The 18,307-nt window shown below is 34.8% G+C and overlaps 1 protein-coding gene across 8 annotated transcripts in view; it reads left to right on the forward strand.

Moving 5' to 3' along the window:
* Positions 1-441: 441 nt before the first annotated feature.
* LOC125658138 (uncharacterized) overlaps positions 442-18,307 on the forward strand; it is a 39,842-nt gene continuing 21,976 nt past the window's right edge. For 2 of the 8 annotated variants that reach the window (XM_056150544.1, XM_048889279.2), the window contains exons 1-2: positions 464-716; positions 3,013-3,147. The gene's annotated coding sequence lies outside the window, so the exon portion shown is untranslated. Of the gene's footprint in view, positions 717-2,724; positions 2,779-3,012; positions 3,148-4,273; positions 5,380-11,475; positions 11,603-14,104; positions 14,209-18,307 lie in introns of those variants that run through there. The other 6 variants (XR_007363629.2, XR_007363630.2, XM_048889281.2 and 3 more) reach the window with 6 other exon arrangements.

The following is an 18,307-nucleotide window of genomic DNA, read 5'->3' on the forward strand; positions in this document are numbered from 1 at the left end:
CCATATATAAAATATAAACCGCTACCAATGACCATAAACTACAGCATGGATGTCTGTCTATTGGGTCAAGTGGTACCGGAAGCAAATAATTTGAAGCAATAGAGGTTAAATGAATTTTATATGCAACATGCCTTTTCCCATATATACATCAGAACATTTCTTTAAAGATTAGAGAATGAATTTTTTATTGTACTCGCCTTCCGTTGTTCGTCAAATTCCCCCTGTAGTGGAGGTCAGCCATGATGGACTGCCCTTCCTCGTCTTTGCCATGGTAAAGCTTACGAAATATCGTTACAAAAAAGCCCAACATGCCACAAGTGGGACTGATAGGTCGTTATTTATTCAAGGACACCTCAGTGCCTTTTGAAATCAATATTGCAGACTTCAGGTAAAGGAATACAAAATACCTGGATTGAATCATTATTTTTTTTTCAGTGAGCGTCTACAGTAAAGATATTAATAACATTTTCTAACATTACGTATACTGACTTAAATTGTGTTCCGTAGTAAGTGATTCCCTTTTCTCAAAACAGGATATGCGATATAATAATTTTTGGTAACAATAAACTCCAATCATTAAAAATGCGACATTCGGCTCCAGAGGCTTGATGGATAAAAACTTGAGGAGTTATCGGTAGCGTTACGTGTATACAGATGTAGAATTGCAACCCTTCGACAGATATTTTGAATGGTGGAAGAAAGAGGTAGATAAACAGGTATAGGTAAAACTTTATTTATCACTAATTTAAGTTCTTGATGCACGGATAAAACAAATCTTTGTTCTGAGTGCAAGTTAAAATAAGTGATCAGACGTTTTCAGAATACTCAGTAGATTTGTTGTACAGTATATAAAAATTTCGCGACATTCAGTAACTCTGTACATAATAGAACTCTCGTGACATTCAGTAACTCTGTACAGTATAGAACTCTCGTGACATTCAGTAATTCTGTTGTACAGTATAGAACTCTCGTGACATTCAGTAATTCTGTTGTACAGTATAGAACTCTCGTGACATTCAGTAACTCTGTTGTACAGTATAGAACTCTCGTGACATTCAGTAACTCTGTACAGTATAGAACTCTCGTGACATTCAGTAACTCTGTTGTACAGTATAGCACTCGTGACATTCAGTAACTCTGTACAGTATAGAACTCTCGTGACATTCAGTAACTCTGTTGTACAGTATAGAACTCTCGTGACATTCAGTATCTCTGTTGTACAGTATAGAACTCTCGTGACATTCAGTAACTCTGTTGTACAGTATAGAACTCTCGTGACATTCAGTAACTCTGTTGTACAGTATAGAACTCTCGTGACATTCAGTAACTCTGTTGTACAGTATAGCACTCGTGACATTCAGTAACTCTGTACAGTATAGAACTCTCGTGACATTCAGTAACTCTGTTGTACAGTATAGAACTCTCGTGACATTCAGTAACTCTGTACAGTATAGAACTCTCGTGACATTCAGTAACTCTGTTGTACAGTATAGAACTCTCGTGACATTCAGTATCTCTGTTGCACAGTATAGAACTCTCGTGACATTCAGTAACTCTGTACAGTATAGAACTCTCGTGACATTCAGTAACTCTGTACAGTATAGAACTCTCGTGACATTCAGTAATTCTGTTGTACAGTATAGAACTCTCGTGACATTCAGTAATTCTGTTGTACAGTATAGAACTCTCGTGACATTCAGTAACTCTGTTGTACAGTATAGAACTCTCGTGACATTCAGTAACTCTGTACAGTATAGAACTCTCGTGACATTCAGTAACTCTGTTGTACAGTATAGCACTCGTGACATTCAGTAACTCTGTACAGTATAGAACTCTCGTGACATTCAGTAACTCTGTTGTACAGTATAGAACTCTCGTGACATTCAGTATCTCTGTTGTACAGTATAGAACTCTCGTGACATTCAGTAACTCTGTTGTACAGTATAGAACTCTCGTGACATTCAGTAACTCTGTTGTACAGTATAGAACTCTCGTGACATTCAGTAACTCTGTTGTACAGTATAGCACTCGTGACATTCAGTAACTCTGTACAGTATAGAACTCTCGTGACATTCAGTAACTCTGTTGTACAGTATAGAACTCTCGTGACATTCAGTAACTCTGTACAGTATAGAACTCTCGTGACATTCAGTAACTCTGTTGTACAGTATAGAACTCTCGTGACATTCAGTATCTCTGTTGCACAGTATAGAACTCTCGTGACATTCAGTAACTCTGTACAGTATAGAACTCTCGTGACATTCAGTAACTCTGTTGTACAGTATAGAACTCTCGTGACATTCAGTAACTCTGTACAGTATAGAACTCTCGGGACATTCAGTAACTCTGTACAGTATAGAACTCTCGTGACATTCAGTAACTCTGTACAGCATAGAACTCTCGTGACATTCAGTAGATAGTTTGTGCTATAAGAACAGAAGTGTCTGAAGAGTCAATAGATTTGTTGTAGAATAGATATTACATGTATATAGAAATATCCGAACATTCACTAGATCCGCTGTACTGGAACATACTAGATGTTGATGGGTGATTTAATGATTTATTGCAGAAAAAGTATGAAACATTCAGGATATTTGTTGTAGAAGTTCATAAGTTTTATTCATATTTCAAATAGATAAATATTTTTTCACTCTAAGATCGCTCTACGATAAAGATTTTTGGTATGCAACATCTCTCTCTTTTTCTTTCTTTTACCGGAGACAGATGGAAAAAACTAAAGATCAATTAATATGTTGTGAATATTGCCGGTATGAAGAGGTACATGTATTTTACCATTATTTTTTTTTTTACAACACACAGGTAATTAAAAACGGACCTCTGATATAATTCTTCAGATCCAATAAAACCGGCAGGAATTAGAATTCGAACATTATTTGTATTGACATTCTCAAACTGTCGAGAGTACGAATTCTAAATGCAACGTTCAGATATCTCATTGCTATGAATCATGTTTAAAATGCATATGAATTTATGTTATTCACAATTCTGAAGGCTTTTTACGGTGGTTCGAGTGGTAGAACTTCCTGTATCTCAGTGTTTCCTTGTGATGTGATTTCCGTTCATTCGGCTTTCGATAACAATGGAAAATGTGACAATATGAAGACCAGAGTGTAGTCCGACAATTACGTAAGTGTCAAGTTTTGCCTTTTTTTTTTTTTACTGATTGCTTATAATCAGCATCGCCAGAATTTTATTTGGATGATGTACTTGTTTGAGGATGTATGACAAATTGCAGGCGCTTTTCCTATCTAAATTCTGATTCCAATACTTCCTTTTCATAAAATGGACATACCAACTTTCTCTTTCATGTGAAATAACAGCTGCTAGTACACAGCAAATGTATATTTCCATTTCAAATGAGAGAGTTGCATTTTTCTTCAGATTTATTGACATGTATTGGTTACATGACAGAGTTGTTTATTGACACTACAGTAAACAAAAAGTCAATCGTTTCATCATTTTGTCTCTATTGTTTTATCCTATATATAGATGAATCAACTGTGTATTGGATTAGGATTAAACTTGGTCGATCGGTAGTTTTTCTCGTCCGTGTAGTACCGCCTGCTTGACACAACGCAGTCATGCATGAAAGTCAACGGTTTTTCCCCTCCTTTCTGATGTATTAGCCAACCACCACACTACCGTGACAATTACACAATGCGCTATAAATAGTCAAAAGTTACACACAATCTGATGACGACACTCTCCGTGTGTGTCTCTGTATAGTGATCTTATAGTATATCGTAACTCAAGTACCCTTAGAATTAAGGAGAACGAACTTATGGTGTTTGCTTATGGCAAAGATATTGCACATATTTAACAAGAGACCCAGGGGCAACATCGCTCACCTGAGTCACCTTGACCCATATTTAAAGATTTTTCGTACATATTCGCATGTAAAACTTTGATCCCTATTGTGGTCCCAACCTACCCTCTGGGGCATGAATTTTACAACCTTGAAGCTACACTATGTCATGAAGCTGTCATGTAAATTTCCTGGCCCAATGGTTCTTGAGAAGAAGATTTTTAAAGATTTTCCCTATCGATTCCCATGTAAATCTTTGATCCCCTATTGTGATCCTACCCTACTCCAGGGGGCCATGGTTTTAAGAAAATTGAATCTGCACTCTGTCATGAAGCTTTCATATTATAAATAAAATTTCAGCTCTTGTGGTCCATTGGTTCTTCATCAGAAGATTTTTAAATGACCTCACCCTATTGTTGCATTTTTGCAATTATCTCCCCTTTGCAGGGGACATGACTCTTCATTTGTCGAAACTGGATAGCCCTTTATCCAAGGATGCTTTCTGCTAAGTTTGATTGATATTGGCCCAATGGTTCTGGAGAAGAAGTCGAAAATGTGAAAAGTTTAGAGACGGATAGACGATGGACGACAGGAGATGAGAAAAGCTCACTTGAAACTATCTAAAATACATTGAGGGCTTGGCACATAATATTTCTTATCAAATATTGTGTTAAGTGAGTAAATGAAAAACAAAGAAAATTATCATTCCTGTATTTTTTCTGATTAATTTCGATGAGTCTCAATAAATTGTCGCATCTATGAAATGTCCATTCTGTGACTTTTCGAATCGACAAGAGACACTAGATAGTTTGGTCATTTCTCACATAAGTCATTACACTAGAGAGTTTGGTCATTTATCACATAAGTCATTAGACACTAGATAGTTTGGTCGTTTCTCACATAAGTCATTACACTAGAGAGTTTGGTCATTTCTCACATAAGTCATTACACTAGATAGTTTGGTCATTTCTCACATAAGTCATTACACTAGAGAGTTTGGTCATTTCTCACAAAAGTCATTACACTAGATAGTTTGGTCGTTCCTCACATAAGTCATTACACTAGATAGTTTGGTCATTTATCACATAAGTCATTAGACACTAGATAGTTTGGTCGTTTCTCACATAAGTCATTACACTAGAGAGTTTGGTCATTTCTCACATAAGTCATTACACTAGATAGTTTGGTCATTTCTCACACAAGTCATTAGACACTAGATAGTTTGGTCATTTCTCACGAATGTCGGTCAATCCGGCCCTAAGGTCAATCTGGCCCCAGTCGATCCGGCCCCAAGTCATTCCGGCCACAATTACCGTAGTCAGTCCGTCCCCATAGACGTTTTATAGGGATTTTCTGTTTATAATCTATGTAATGGGGTGGGAAGTATATTTATGTTTTATAAATGATGAAACATTGTTTAATATGATAAATAAAAAATGTATCAATTCATCAAATTTCATTTAAAGCAATACAAGTTGAATTAATTCAAAATAAAAGATCAAATAGAATAACATAGACAATTTTATTGACAATTAATTCATTATCAAAATTTCATTTGAGTGGCACGTTTGCTATTTATTATTTCCTCATACTTTTAATACTCAAAATTTACATGATGTAATATTTTAAAACAAATAAAATGTGTAAAGTACCGCCAGTTAATTACAGCTTGTATTGCTTTAACATATAGCAATTATCACTTACAAATTGAAAAAAAAGATATAAAGAAATACAAATTCTAGAACTCTTAAGTGTCTGCATCCGTAGTGTTCCAAACAGATAACGTACACGTCACGCACATGTACATGTTACAAACAAATCTTTAATCTAAATCATGGTTATAATTATTATAAACAATATAATATTGATGTTTGGATGAAAATTATAGCATTAACTGTAAATAAGAAGACAGTAAAAGCTTTATAAACCTGGGGGCCGGATCAACTAGGGACGGAACGACTTTAGGACGGAACGACTAGGGGACGGATTAGTTTTGGGGCCGGAACGACCTGTTACCATTTCTCACAAAAGTCATTACACTAGATAGTTTGGTCGTTTCTCACATAAGTCATTACACTAGATAGTTTGGTCATTTATCACATAAGTCATTAGACACTAGATAGTTTGGTCATTTCTCACATAAGTAATTTTCTATATAAAAAAGAATATATGCAATGTCATTTATATCCAAATTTAAAACGATTATAATCTTCAAATTATGTCACCTGAATTTTTGCTTCCTGAACAAAACTTCGGCCCTCTATACAAGGTGACTTTTATTGTAACTTTTAATAGCCATGCTGTCGTTTCAAAGTTGAAACTACACTGTATCATATTCTATATTTTTTCTAATTATAATAGAAAGGAACACGATGATTTGGGTTGAGAGAAAAAAATTCACCAAAGTGAGCTAGTAAGCATATAGTGTAACTTTTAAAATGAGCTAGTAAGCATACAGTGTAACTTTTAAAATGAGCTAGTAAGCATACAGTGTAACTTTTAAAATGAGCTAGTAAGCATACAGTGTAACTTTTAAAAGTACCTTTATGAATCCCGACCCAGGTATTGCATGCTAAAATTCTCTACAATTTAGTAAAATTATATTACTAAATATTGATTGCCTGAATAACAAAATAATGTTATGAAACGGTTATTATAATCATGGACTATCTTTTAAAAAACTTGATAGTGTCACAATAGTACGAAACGAAACTGTTTTATAACTCGCGACCTCTTCAAAAACTATTTGAATTTTTCATACCAAGGTCAATAATATTTGTGTCATGAACGTGAATAACTGTCGCTTGTAATTGTATGTGCTCGTTAGGGGTTGATCAATATGAATAGAGTTATCTTTTTAAATTGTATAATAGATACATGTGACTCGAGGACAAAGTGCGACAACGGCTCCATTATCCAAGCATTGTTTCTACGTCAGTGCTGTGCGCAGTTTGATTTGTCATTTAATGAAAATTAAGGAAACAGTTGAGTCCGTATATTAATGTAAGCTCATTCAATTCGATTCAGTATCATATTACATAATTATGATGATGATGTGTGGTAAATTAAAAAAAAAAAACAATTAAATTTTATTCAGTGCAATGTTATATAAGTTCATATCAAAAAGCGTATAATCAAGAGAAATCAAGTTCAATAAAAGCTGATTACTTGAGGAAAAAACACGAGTTGTTAAATTTTCCCTTTCAGTTACTGTCCGAAAATGAATTAATGCGAGTGTTATATTACATGTGTATACTTGTAGCCAGCTATGTATACTATTACATGTACATGTAGCGTATATCAACGCATGTAGACCCTAGTAGACAGTCCTCTTCTGATTGGAATATCTCTGTAATAGGTTATGTATAGGAGGCAGGGCGTAATTAGAATTAACAAGTACTCGTTATTTCTTTTACGAAAATGAGGTTTAGTTTGTTTTCAATCAATAGAGATTGTTTCTGAAAATGAATCGAACCTGAAGATGAAATTCAAATCTTATGAATTATGAATCTTATGAATTCCGATCCCGATTAAAACGCAATGATATCATATAAGGTTATCAATTATTGTTAATATCTGACAGATTTAGCCATACATTATCCTCGACATTTAGCCAACTGGTTCCGACTATCAGAGGTAAAAACGTTTGTTTTTTCACTGGGAGTGTAAATAAATACAGTCTATTTCATCAAATTCGATTTGTCTGTTGGTGTCAACGCAACATATTTAGCAAAACAAATCAATTATTACATCAAATAAATACGCAATCATCTCTTCTCACAATAAGTATATAAAAAAGTTCAATGCTAGTAGATTGTAAATAGATAATGACCTTTTTGCACTTCAAATACAGGGGAAAATCATCATATGGAATTTGAGAGTTCAAAGAACATAGTAGAAGTTTTGTCATTTTTTGAATTGAACATAAATCACAGTTACAAAGTGTTGCTTTCAACTTTAAGTTGGAACTCAAGAAAACAGGGGTTATGGATCCAATTTTTGAATGACTGGCTATATGCAAAATGCTGAATGTTCATATAAACTTGTGTTAATAAATCAACGTTCTGTTTACAAAATTATATCAACCAAATTAATGAATTTAAAACATTTGAATGAGTGCAAAGTTTCTAATACTTGTATCATAAATCACAACATTTGAAAAACACGCCCAGGGGTATAATTATTGACGACAATTTGAATAAAACAAAAACTGAAATCGTGCAGAACTTTTTTATTAAACAATCCTTCCGCCACAAAATGTTGTCCTTTCTGAACCCTTTCAAAATTGGAATCGACAAACAAATTTTCAAGTGGATAGGTTTTAGACGTAAATATAAAATACATTTGGGCTAATAGAATAAGTATTGAACCACTATCTACAGTTATATCACTCTGCGCAGTTCTGCTCAGAATCTGAGGAGTTAACTTCCTTTCTGCCTTATACAGGCATTCAAGACAGGAAATCGGCAATATTATACCGATTGTTAAGCCGTTTTTGACACTGATTTTGATAACTCCGTCTACCTGATCGTGATATAGAGCTCACGGCAGTTGTGACCGATCGACAGGGGATGCTTACTCCTCCTAGGCACCTGATCCCACCTCTGGTGTGTCCAGGGGTCTGTGTTTGCACAGCTATCTATTTTGTATTGCTTATAGGAGTTATAAAATTGATCCTAGTTCGTTATCTTCACCTTTCATGTACCTGTTTGGCAGTTTGCAGAAGTAAAACATTTTCTTTTTTCCTTTAGTGCTTGTACACCACAACGAACATATATCAACATGAAAAAATACATACAAAAGTTTATAATTTACGGATGTAAATTTTAATTAAAATACTGCAGCACAACCCTTTGCACAACACGAATGATATAAGGGGAAATAACTGAAACACTCACATAAAAAATGGACCTCTAGGCCGACGTCACTGTTGAATACAAAATTTAAAACCCTGAAGACGAAAATATACATGTAAATCTTTATGTATAAAAACATTTTGACTTACTAAAGGTTAAAACAATCTGATTAACACTGATATATCAATAATCACTTCTGAGATACAAAAAATAAAACTATACTAGAATCCTAGAGTAAAAGATAAATATCAATGTAGTATTTAATTACATTGTAAAGTATGTGCATAACTAATAGCTATGTTTATATCATACGGCCAAAATAGCGATCGGGCATGTACATACTAGTTTGATGTTGTAGAGATTTTACAATCGGGATCAGAGTGCATCATATTCGTATTCCAATCTCTACCCAGAGATTGATTCTATTATTCCATTCGGTAAACTTTGGGAGATTCCGGTACCCTACATCTAGATGCATTCGACCGAGGTGATCCGAGTGATTCATCCTCAGGTTCGATTCTTTCATTATGGTCTGTAGCTGTGATGAAAATTACTGAAATGATTTTTTAGTGATACACATGTAACACTTAGTCAGAGAGGTGACATAGTTGCTTCTTTAACTTTTAAATGATATAAATGCATCACCATTTAAAAGATTTGATGAAATCGAAATTCGGTAACTAGCACACACCTATGTGTCAATAATTGGCATTGACGAAAGCTGTAATCTTTAAAACGTAGTGAAATAAGAACAAAAATTCTTCCAAATGCAACATCGTTACTTTTGTGTGTCTAAGAAACAGAAGAAAAAACATAACCCCCACCCCCGCACATTTCATACCGATTGTTAAGCCGTTCTTGGCACACTGATTAAGAATATTGGTGTAAATTCAAAAATTACAAAATAACAATTTTTAGAAAAGTGATACCTGACTCCGAGAATTACATGTCTATTTCTATACTTATTTCGTATAAAATCTTTGAGAAATGTGTTTCCTTTATGAGTGGTTGTCATAGTCTCATATCCAATGATGGATTCTATCTCAGAATAAGAAATCCATTTGCAAAAGTTGAAGCCTGCCATGAGAATGAAAAATGCACCCCCAAAATGCAGAGGGGTCAACGTTAAATCATACCACACTATAACTAGGGATAATTTTCGTCTCTTTGCCGTGTTCAATGTGGCCAATTCCTTGCTATGGATTATCTGATTTAAAGATTAGATTCCTCAAACGCAGACGTAACCAAGGCCAGTCATGTAACACCTATCATTAATCGTATTGCACTTAAAGGGTCACGAATCAGATCTTCCCGGTACAGACTAGACACACACAAAAGAGAATTTTGATGAAGTTGAAACTAGAGCCTGGTCCAGATACCGAAATAGTATGTTTTCAGTTGCTCAATTACCAGTTTTCATGCAACAGTTCGGCAGTTACGAGTAAAGTACTTGGGGCTTATCGGGGAAATCAATTTGATAACAAATTACGTAACTAGGCGATACCATAACTTGGTGCAGATTATGCTTGTAAACTACGAATGCATGCCATATACATGTAAGTTAATCTATCACTTTCAATAGATATAATTTTATAGGATAATCATAAAACAACTTAAATGACATCACAATGCTGTGCGTGGCATGCTATGATAGTGAGCGAAGCGACGCGGCGAGCTCGCTCCAATAATTACACCCAGATCACCTCGGTCGATTCCATCTAACCTCGCATTCTCTACTCAGATGCAAACCTCGGTATGTTTTCCGCCATAGTACGACGAATAACAAGTTTAACGTCACTGATCAACTGCTGACAGTTCCCGCGAAATACAGTACATTTTAACATATTATTTATATCACTCTCAATGTTTGTAACTATTTCTCTTTGAGAATGGGGGGGGGGGGGTGTCTTTCTCGAAACAGTGGGCAGTTTTTTAAGGAAAACTCGATGAATTCATTTTTTAAAAAAGCATATTTTGATGACTTTATGAAAGCGGACGTTTTTCCGGGAGAGTGAATAGACGACCGCATTGCAAATGTTAAGCGTAGCTACATATATCACTTAACGTCATACATCCGAAGCTAGATGTAGGGTACCAGAATTTGCGCAAATGCAATGATTACACATAAGAGTCACGTGATTTCTTCATTTTGCTGAAAAATGATGGGAATTACGGTATAACCATAATGCTTCCGGAAAATGTCGTCGTCACTCCGGTACCACGGCCGTTTTTAAATTTCAGACAATCTTTCTTGTACCTTCGTACGCTTCTTGTTGATAATTGCTTGGTTTGAAAGAAAAAAAATCACAGCTGATATGACGCCACAATACACTGTTTACATCGAATGTGTTATATTTCGCGCGTTTTAGATGAATGGGCGGATTAAATGGTCGTTGCGATATGTTTAAGGTCTTCACCAGATTCAATGGACATACCCTAAAACGTACAGTGTACTTTCATCGTCTAGTGTTACATTTCATGAACTTAATGTATAAAATGATTTTAAATTACTTTATACATACAGTGTATGAGATATTTGACTTGCTTGTATAGTTTTGAAAAATCTTATTAATATGTATACTGTCGTGATGTGCATGACATTCGCGAACGCGTATACGATGGGATGGTATGAACCCTGAACCCGATGTTTAAAACTATTTTGAACTACATGTATTACCAAAATTAATGCACCATAATTGATGTTATTGAACTTTATCAATTTGATTCGTATATTTTAATGAAAAATGGCATGTTTAATATCTTTTACATTTTTACTTTGTTACATAATTTTAGGAGTCAAACACACTAACCTAGATCAGGTTTATGACGTCATGAGTATTCTACATCATCAAAACAACTTTAGCAGATAAAAGACAGCTGTTGGGAGTGGTTGATTGATTGTATATTGTTTAACGTCCCACTTTAGAATCTTTCACTCATATAGAGACGTTACCATTACCGGCGAAGGGCTGCAATATTCAGGCCTATGCTCAGTGACTGGCAGGGAGGGATCTTTATCGTGTCACACCTGCTGTGACACGGGACCTCGGTTTATGCGGTCTCATCCGAAGGACCGACCCATTTAGTCGCCTCTTACGACAAGTAAGGGGTACTGAGGACATATTCTTACCCGGATCTCCCACGAGACGTTTACAATATTGGATAATAAGTATGAACTGTCTAATCGTTTTTTGTTTTAACGTGCCGCTCGAGAATATTTCACTCATATGGAGACGTCACCACTGCCCGTGAAAGGCTGCAAAAGTTAGGCCTATGCTCGGCGCTTATGACCATTGAGCAGGGAGGGATCTTTATCGTGCCACACGGGACCTCGTTGTTTGTTTTTTTTCGGTCTCATCCGAAGGACCGCCCTATACAGTCTTCTCTTACGACAAGTAAGGGGTACTGAGGACATATTTTAACCCAGATTAACAGTTCCATTTCTTTGGAGGGGGTGTACTACCATTGAAACCACATGGACATTGGACCATGCTATTCTTATTCCCAAAAGATAATCTACAATATTGATAAAAAAGAGGGTAAAAAATTTAACGTCTCATTGAAGAAGGAACTAAATGAAAACGTCCTCTTCTCACAATGTCCAACCTATGTACGGGCTCAAAACCGTATTAATGATTGTTCAAGCCACCGCCTACTGTTACAGACCGTATTAATGATTGTTACAGAGGAGATTACGGGGGGGGGGGAGGGGGGGGGAGGGGGGCGCCACTTTATGAGGCAGCAGACCCTGGTGGGGGTCCAGGGGGCGAAACCCCCGGAAGCTTCTGGATTTTACAGATTTTATGGGGCTTGAAATATTTCTCCTATTTAGTCATTTGTACTATTTTCTATTATTTTAATAAGGTGAAATTAATAAAATGACCCAAATTTTATGGGTTTTTGCAAAACATTAAGTTCTCCCAGTAAAGTAATTCAAGAAATCAAAAAGATTTTTAACATTTATTTCTCCGGGACTGGAAGAAATTGTTGCTTCTTTTATCGTTTAGTACATTTTCCGAAACAAGATACCGCGATTTACCTTGAACTTGAAAATTTTAAAGTGGGGGGGGGTTAAATCCGCCACTGGTACAACTTTGTTTATAAGTTGATGTTTAAGATATTTAATTTAAATCAATTCAAGAATTGGATTATCAAATTTTCTCAGCATTGTGCACTCTTTGCTTTTACATTTTGACATAACATTTTGTTTTTCCAAGGCTGTTCCGTTAATTCAAAGAATTAGACGAGAAATTTAGAATATAAATGAAATATGCACACATTAAAAAGGTTTTAAAAATGTAAATATATAAGGTATGAATTGGTTTTTTTTAAGGATGTAGTCTCATAGCTGTAACGGTGTTTGTAAACAAATGTTCAGATCGCGCTAACGTGCATTATTCATTTTGTATGCACATACCGTTGAAGTTATGAGACTACATCTTTCAAAAATTAATAATTCATTGCTTAGATATCTTGCACGACATACGATTATCTTTTTTTAAATTCAATATTGTCACGTATACATGTTTGTTTTCAAGAAGAGGAGGGGGATGTTAATATGTATTATTTAACCGATTTATTTCTTTCCTAAGTGTTCTTTCGACGAGAAGAACCAAGAACTGTGTTCTCTCAACTTCAGAGCAATCAATACTTGGACGCCTTCGCATATTATAGACTAGTTAATGTAGATAACGATAAAGATTATGAAAGCGTATCAGCCGCTGGAATACATTAGACTGACCATATTAAGAATAATTTGTTTGAATTAGGCCATTAAATCAAATATGAAATTATTTATCACCTCTTCCACACGAGTGATGCTTTTATCAAAGAAAGATGATGCTTATCGATTTTTGTATGAGCTATTTTATTATCAAATACTCATAAACTTAATTTAATATGTGTTATCCTGGAGTTCCGGTAATTGCATGACAGCTGGTACGTGTAATCATTCTATAGGCATTATATTAACGTAGCAATAAACATTTGTACCCACCGCGTTTGTACGAAAAAATGTGGTGTGTCTCACTGTATGTAAGAGTTCGACAAAGGGAAACAACTATTGGGAAACTCGGAAATTGCGTATTACATGTTTATAACTATATTGATTGATGGTTCTTGCTTAACGTCTCACTCGAGAATTTTTCACTCATATGGAGACGTCACCAAAACCGGTGAAAGGGCTTCAAATTGAGGCCTATACTCGGCGCTTACGGCCATTGAGCAGTGAGGGTGTTCTATAGCGTGCCACATCTACTGTCCCGTCCGTTTTTAAGGTAATATCCGAAGACCCGTGACATTCACACCTGATGCCGAGCGTTTGGTGATGGAACTGTCACTACCCATTTTAACGACTTAGGTCTGTCGCGGCCAGGATTCGAACACCGGCCTTCCGCATATAATGTTCCATTGTATTTTGTAGCTTGGGGGCCACAATACTTGGATGATTATCTACGTGAGTCTACAATCTTAAACCAACGTGTGACTTTGCAAGATCTCGGACATGTTTGATAAGGGAGTTCTGGGGTTGGTGACATAGATGTATATACTATTCAAAGTGTAGATATTACTTAACGTGGTCCGTGGAAAGTGTTGGTCGTCGTTCAGTTTATAAATTGTGTTCAACGAAATCATTTCAACCTTAAACAATAACCAGAAAATGAGTAATTATTCCATACCCTCGGTTCGTTACAGTACTGCAAATGATGGTATGGTTCTCAGCCAATCATATCGAGAGAAAAAAAAAATTATAGTTTAATGCTCAGCCAATCAGATAACAACTACATGTAAATTATATGAAGACAACACTCCAATTTACAATTTGATTAGGATGCGTTTGATCATATGGCCATATTGCGTAATTAGGTCACATATTTTGTAGAATTTCGTTGGGTATTAATTTGTAGAGAACAAATTCATGTTTGTAATATGGGATATAGATGTAGATAATTGTAGGGTTATGTTTGAATGAGCGAAAGCCTCATTTACTTACAGTTTGTGTTTATTTAAAGTCAAAGCAAATTTGCTTTTTTAAAAATCTACTCAAATTTCAGCTTACCATTATGTGGAATGGAATCCATTAAACTGTTTGCTATTATCCCTCCACTGATAGCACTACTTAAAAAGGATTGAACATTAGTTTTGTTGTATTGTCAATTCTTTTGAAGGTACGAGTATATGTTGGATTTCTGCTTTGAAGTTGAATTCTAAAAGCAAACAATATAGGGGTCATTATGTTTTTATTGTGTTACAGTGTGTTGAATTTGCCCTTTTTGCACTTTTAAATACATGTATAATTGTGGTTTATTCGCATCAATTAGTTTTGTTTGAACAACACAAAATCATTACATTAAAGTAATGCACACTCATGTTTTGTATCAATATAGATAGGTTAATACTAGTACTTTTGATACTAGTAACTTTAAATGACATTTGTGGCCATAAAATGCGCAAACAATAACCATATAGAAGCTAAAAGGTCGATTTAAAAATTTAGGCATATCTTTAGTTTTAAAAATTCAACACAAGTGCCTTGCCTCCAATTTGTGTTGTCTAAAATAACTATGACAATAATAAAACTACTCTTTTTAAAACTTACATAACATTATTTTTGCTTGAATGACTACCATCATAAAATTTATTTCGGATTAAAAAACTATGTCTGTAAAGAAAACTATGCATTGTTGATATAGGTGTTAACTAGGAGGGAGAAAAATGACGATGTCAATACCGGTATTGATTACCATGTGTTTATCTAAGCCCGTAATCGGCAATTAGAGAGAGGGAGAAAGAGGGGGGGGGGGGGTAGACAAATCATCAACCGTTTGTGTGTTTGACCAAATATTTACAGATTTTGTATGATTAACAAGATGACGTCAGCTCGCCCTTAAATTATTCTTTTCCTTGTTTGTAATGATACTCATACTAACGGATTTTATTACAATTCTAATGAGGTATTTACCATGCAGATGTATTTTCTTCATAATCTCCTAAGAGAGGAAATAAAGTATGAATGAAAATAACAATGTAATGCTGGCTTTTTATTGCAAAGGACGCGGCTGATTTAAAAAAAGATTTTGTTGTTGATACTTATTTAAAATATCTATGATATATCAAATATATGATTTGATCGGCATTCACAAAAACGCATTAAGACAAAACGTTAGAGACTATTCTTTAATTTGGACCAGGGGTTGTACAATTTCTGCAGTGGTTGTTCACTCCACCATAAGTAAGATAATCCACAATCAGTTAGAACATGTCGTATTTACTAGTAATTAAACCTAGGACTCTTGTGATTAGATTTGGAGTAAATCTTAGTCTGAAATGTCTAATTTGGCCCAAAAGGAGACATTAATCACAATAGAAAATCTTCCTAGTAAGCCTTATAACATGTAATTAGGTGTAAAAGGTTTAGGATTCAATATGTGTTTGTAGAATTTTAAATGAAGTCTCTCTAGCAAATTCGCATCCACATGAAATAATGGGTTTCACAACTCTATCAAGCTTATTGTGTTTACATTCAATGGGTAGTTTATGTTTTCTGCATCTTCCAACGACACTAAACATACATGTATAGCACTATTGGCTTTCTTAAACAATTCTTTGATATTTAGGTTATATCATGCAAGGTGAAGATAACGAAAAGTGATCAATCTCATAACTCCTATAAGCAATCATCTTTATCTATTATTGACCTCGTACTCAATCAATAACACTTGAATTTTGAAAATGAGGTTGTATAAAGCTTTTTGTTTTACTTAAATAAAACCCAAATATTTTAAACCATCAACTAATCATATATTTAAAATTTCCAATTGTTATCTAAAAACGGTCATGCTAATAGTTTTAAAAATCACAACTTTGGACTGAACATTTCTTACACACACTGTGTACTCATTAAATTTTTGTGGCGACTCAATCTTCGTGGATTTCATAATTACCCCTATCCCACGAATTTTAAAACACAAAGAAATACACAATTTACATGTATATTCACCATAGGCATCCTGCTTTGACCAGACATAGAAAACATCCATGCTAAAGTTCTTACATATTTCAGAAATTTCTTACAAATTTGATTTAAAACATTTTAAATGTAAATATCAAATCAAACCAGATTACATATGATTGGTGTGTCGTCATTTCATACACTAGTACATATTTTAAGGTCGATTGTGAGTGTGTTCGTCATTATTCGACCTTGTTTACATAAAAGGTCCAGGGTCAAATTAAACGATATGTTTGGCCCGTAAAATGTGAGGTCTAAGGCATGTTTTTTGCCAACCCACCCCCATCCTTCTCCGGCAGCCGCTTTCTACGGAATTGTAATCACAAAGTATGGACTGGAGGTTATAAAACTTTTCTGAGCACGTTTTCATACTCAAACTCTGATAAAATTATTTTCATACTCAAATAAAGTACCTGCTCAAGATTTTTCGAGCATGCATTGGAGTTTCCTCAGAGTTGTACTCAAAACAAACATGGCTGAGTTTAAGTATGGTAAGTTTTTTAACCTACAGGCCTGATATTGAAAAACTAAAAAAAGGTTAGGTTATATATACATATGTAGAAAGCAATATTAATTACAGATATTTCAATAACAGCTTCCAGATGGAAACCGGGTGGGAACCTTTGGAGAGTCAACTCTAAGCTTTTGACAATGTACAATACTTATTATCTTGTCCCATCCTATCCCAAAGACATAATTCCAGGTATCAGATATTCTGCTTCAGAATCTGTTTCTGTTTGCAAAAATTATTACTCTTCACATATTTGACATCATTTGTAGTTCACAAACACTAGAAATTCCTCAAATTATTCTTTGCCCACATGTAGATTAGAAGTTCGTTACAAATCATTCGTTCTAGATATTGTATGTAGATGTAATTTGCTTAGTATTCACACAAGGGAGGCAACCCACTAAGGTGTTTTCAAATAATGTCTGCAGTTATGATGTAAATCATCTTCGCAAGCCAATTGTCCGATTCGCTTACTCTCATATCCTCCTTGGCGGATTTAGTTGCGACTGAATTGCCATCTAACGGATCAAGCTTGTTATTGTTGTTGACGAAAACAAAATCTAACCAATCAGATAACGTATTTCAATTTCTGTTACATGTGTATGTTTACAAAATGGAGTTGACAAATGAAAACAATAAACTTGCTTTTTTTAATTCATGTGTGCATACTTGCTCCATGCCTATGCCACTTTTGTGTTTAAGGCGTAAATCACGTATCAAAACAATTCATTCAAAGAACAAGAGCCACGAATACCCAAATATGGCCCTGTGATATAGAGTGAAATAAAGTATCTTCATTCCAATATTTCATCATGGTATGAAATAGCTTAGACCTTCTTCTTTATAAATCCAGTGTTTTTTCCGCGAAAATTCACGCATATTGAAATTATAACATGCAGAACCCATAACAGTTGTGTTATTTTTGTAAAAGCTGATAATATCCAACAATATGCACCAGAAATTTGTATAACCCCCGAGCCTCGATCCAATAAATCTTAATGAATTATAAATTAGTATATTACATACTGCATAGAGGTTAAGAGTTTTTTTGGATCGAGGCTTGGGGGATAAGTGAATTTTTACTTTTTATGTTCTGCAAATAA

Source organism: Ostrea edulis, chromosome 9 (assembly GCF_947568905.1).
Source record: "Ostrea edulis chromosome 9, xbOstEdul1.1, whole genome shotgun sequence".
Taxonomy (NCBI): Eukaryota; Metazoa; Mollusca; class Bivalvia; order Ostreida; family Ostreidae; genus Ostrea; species Ostrea edulis.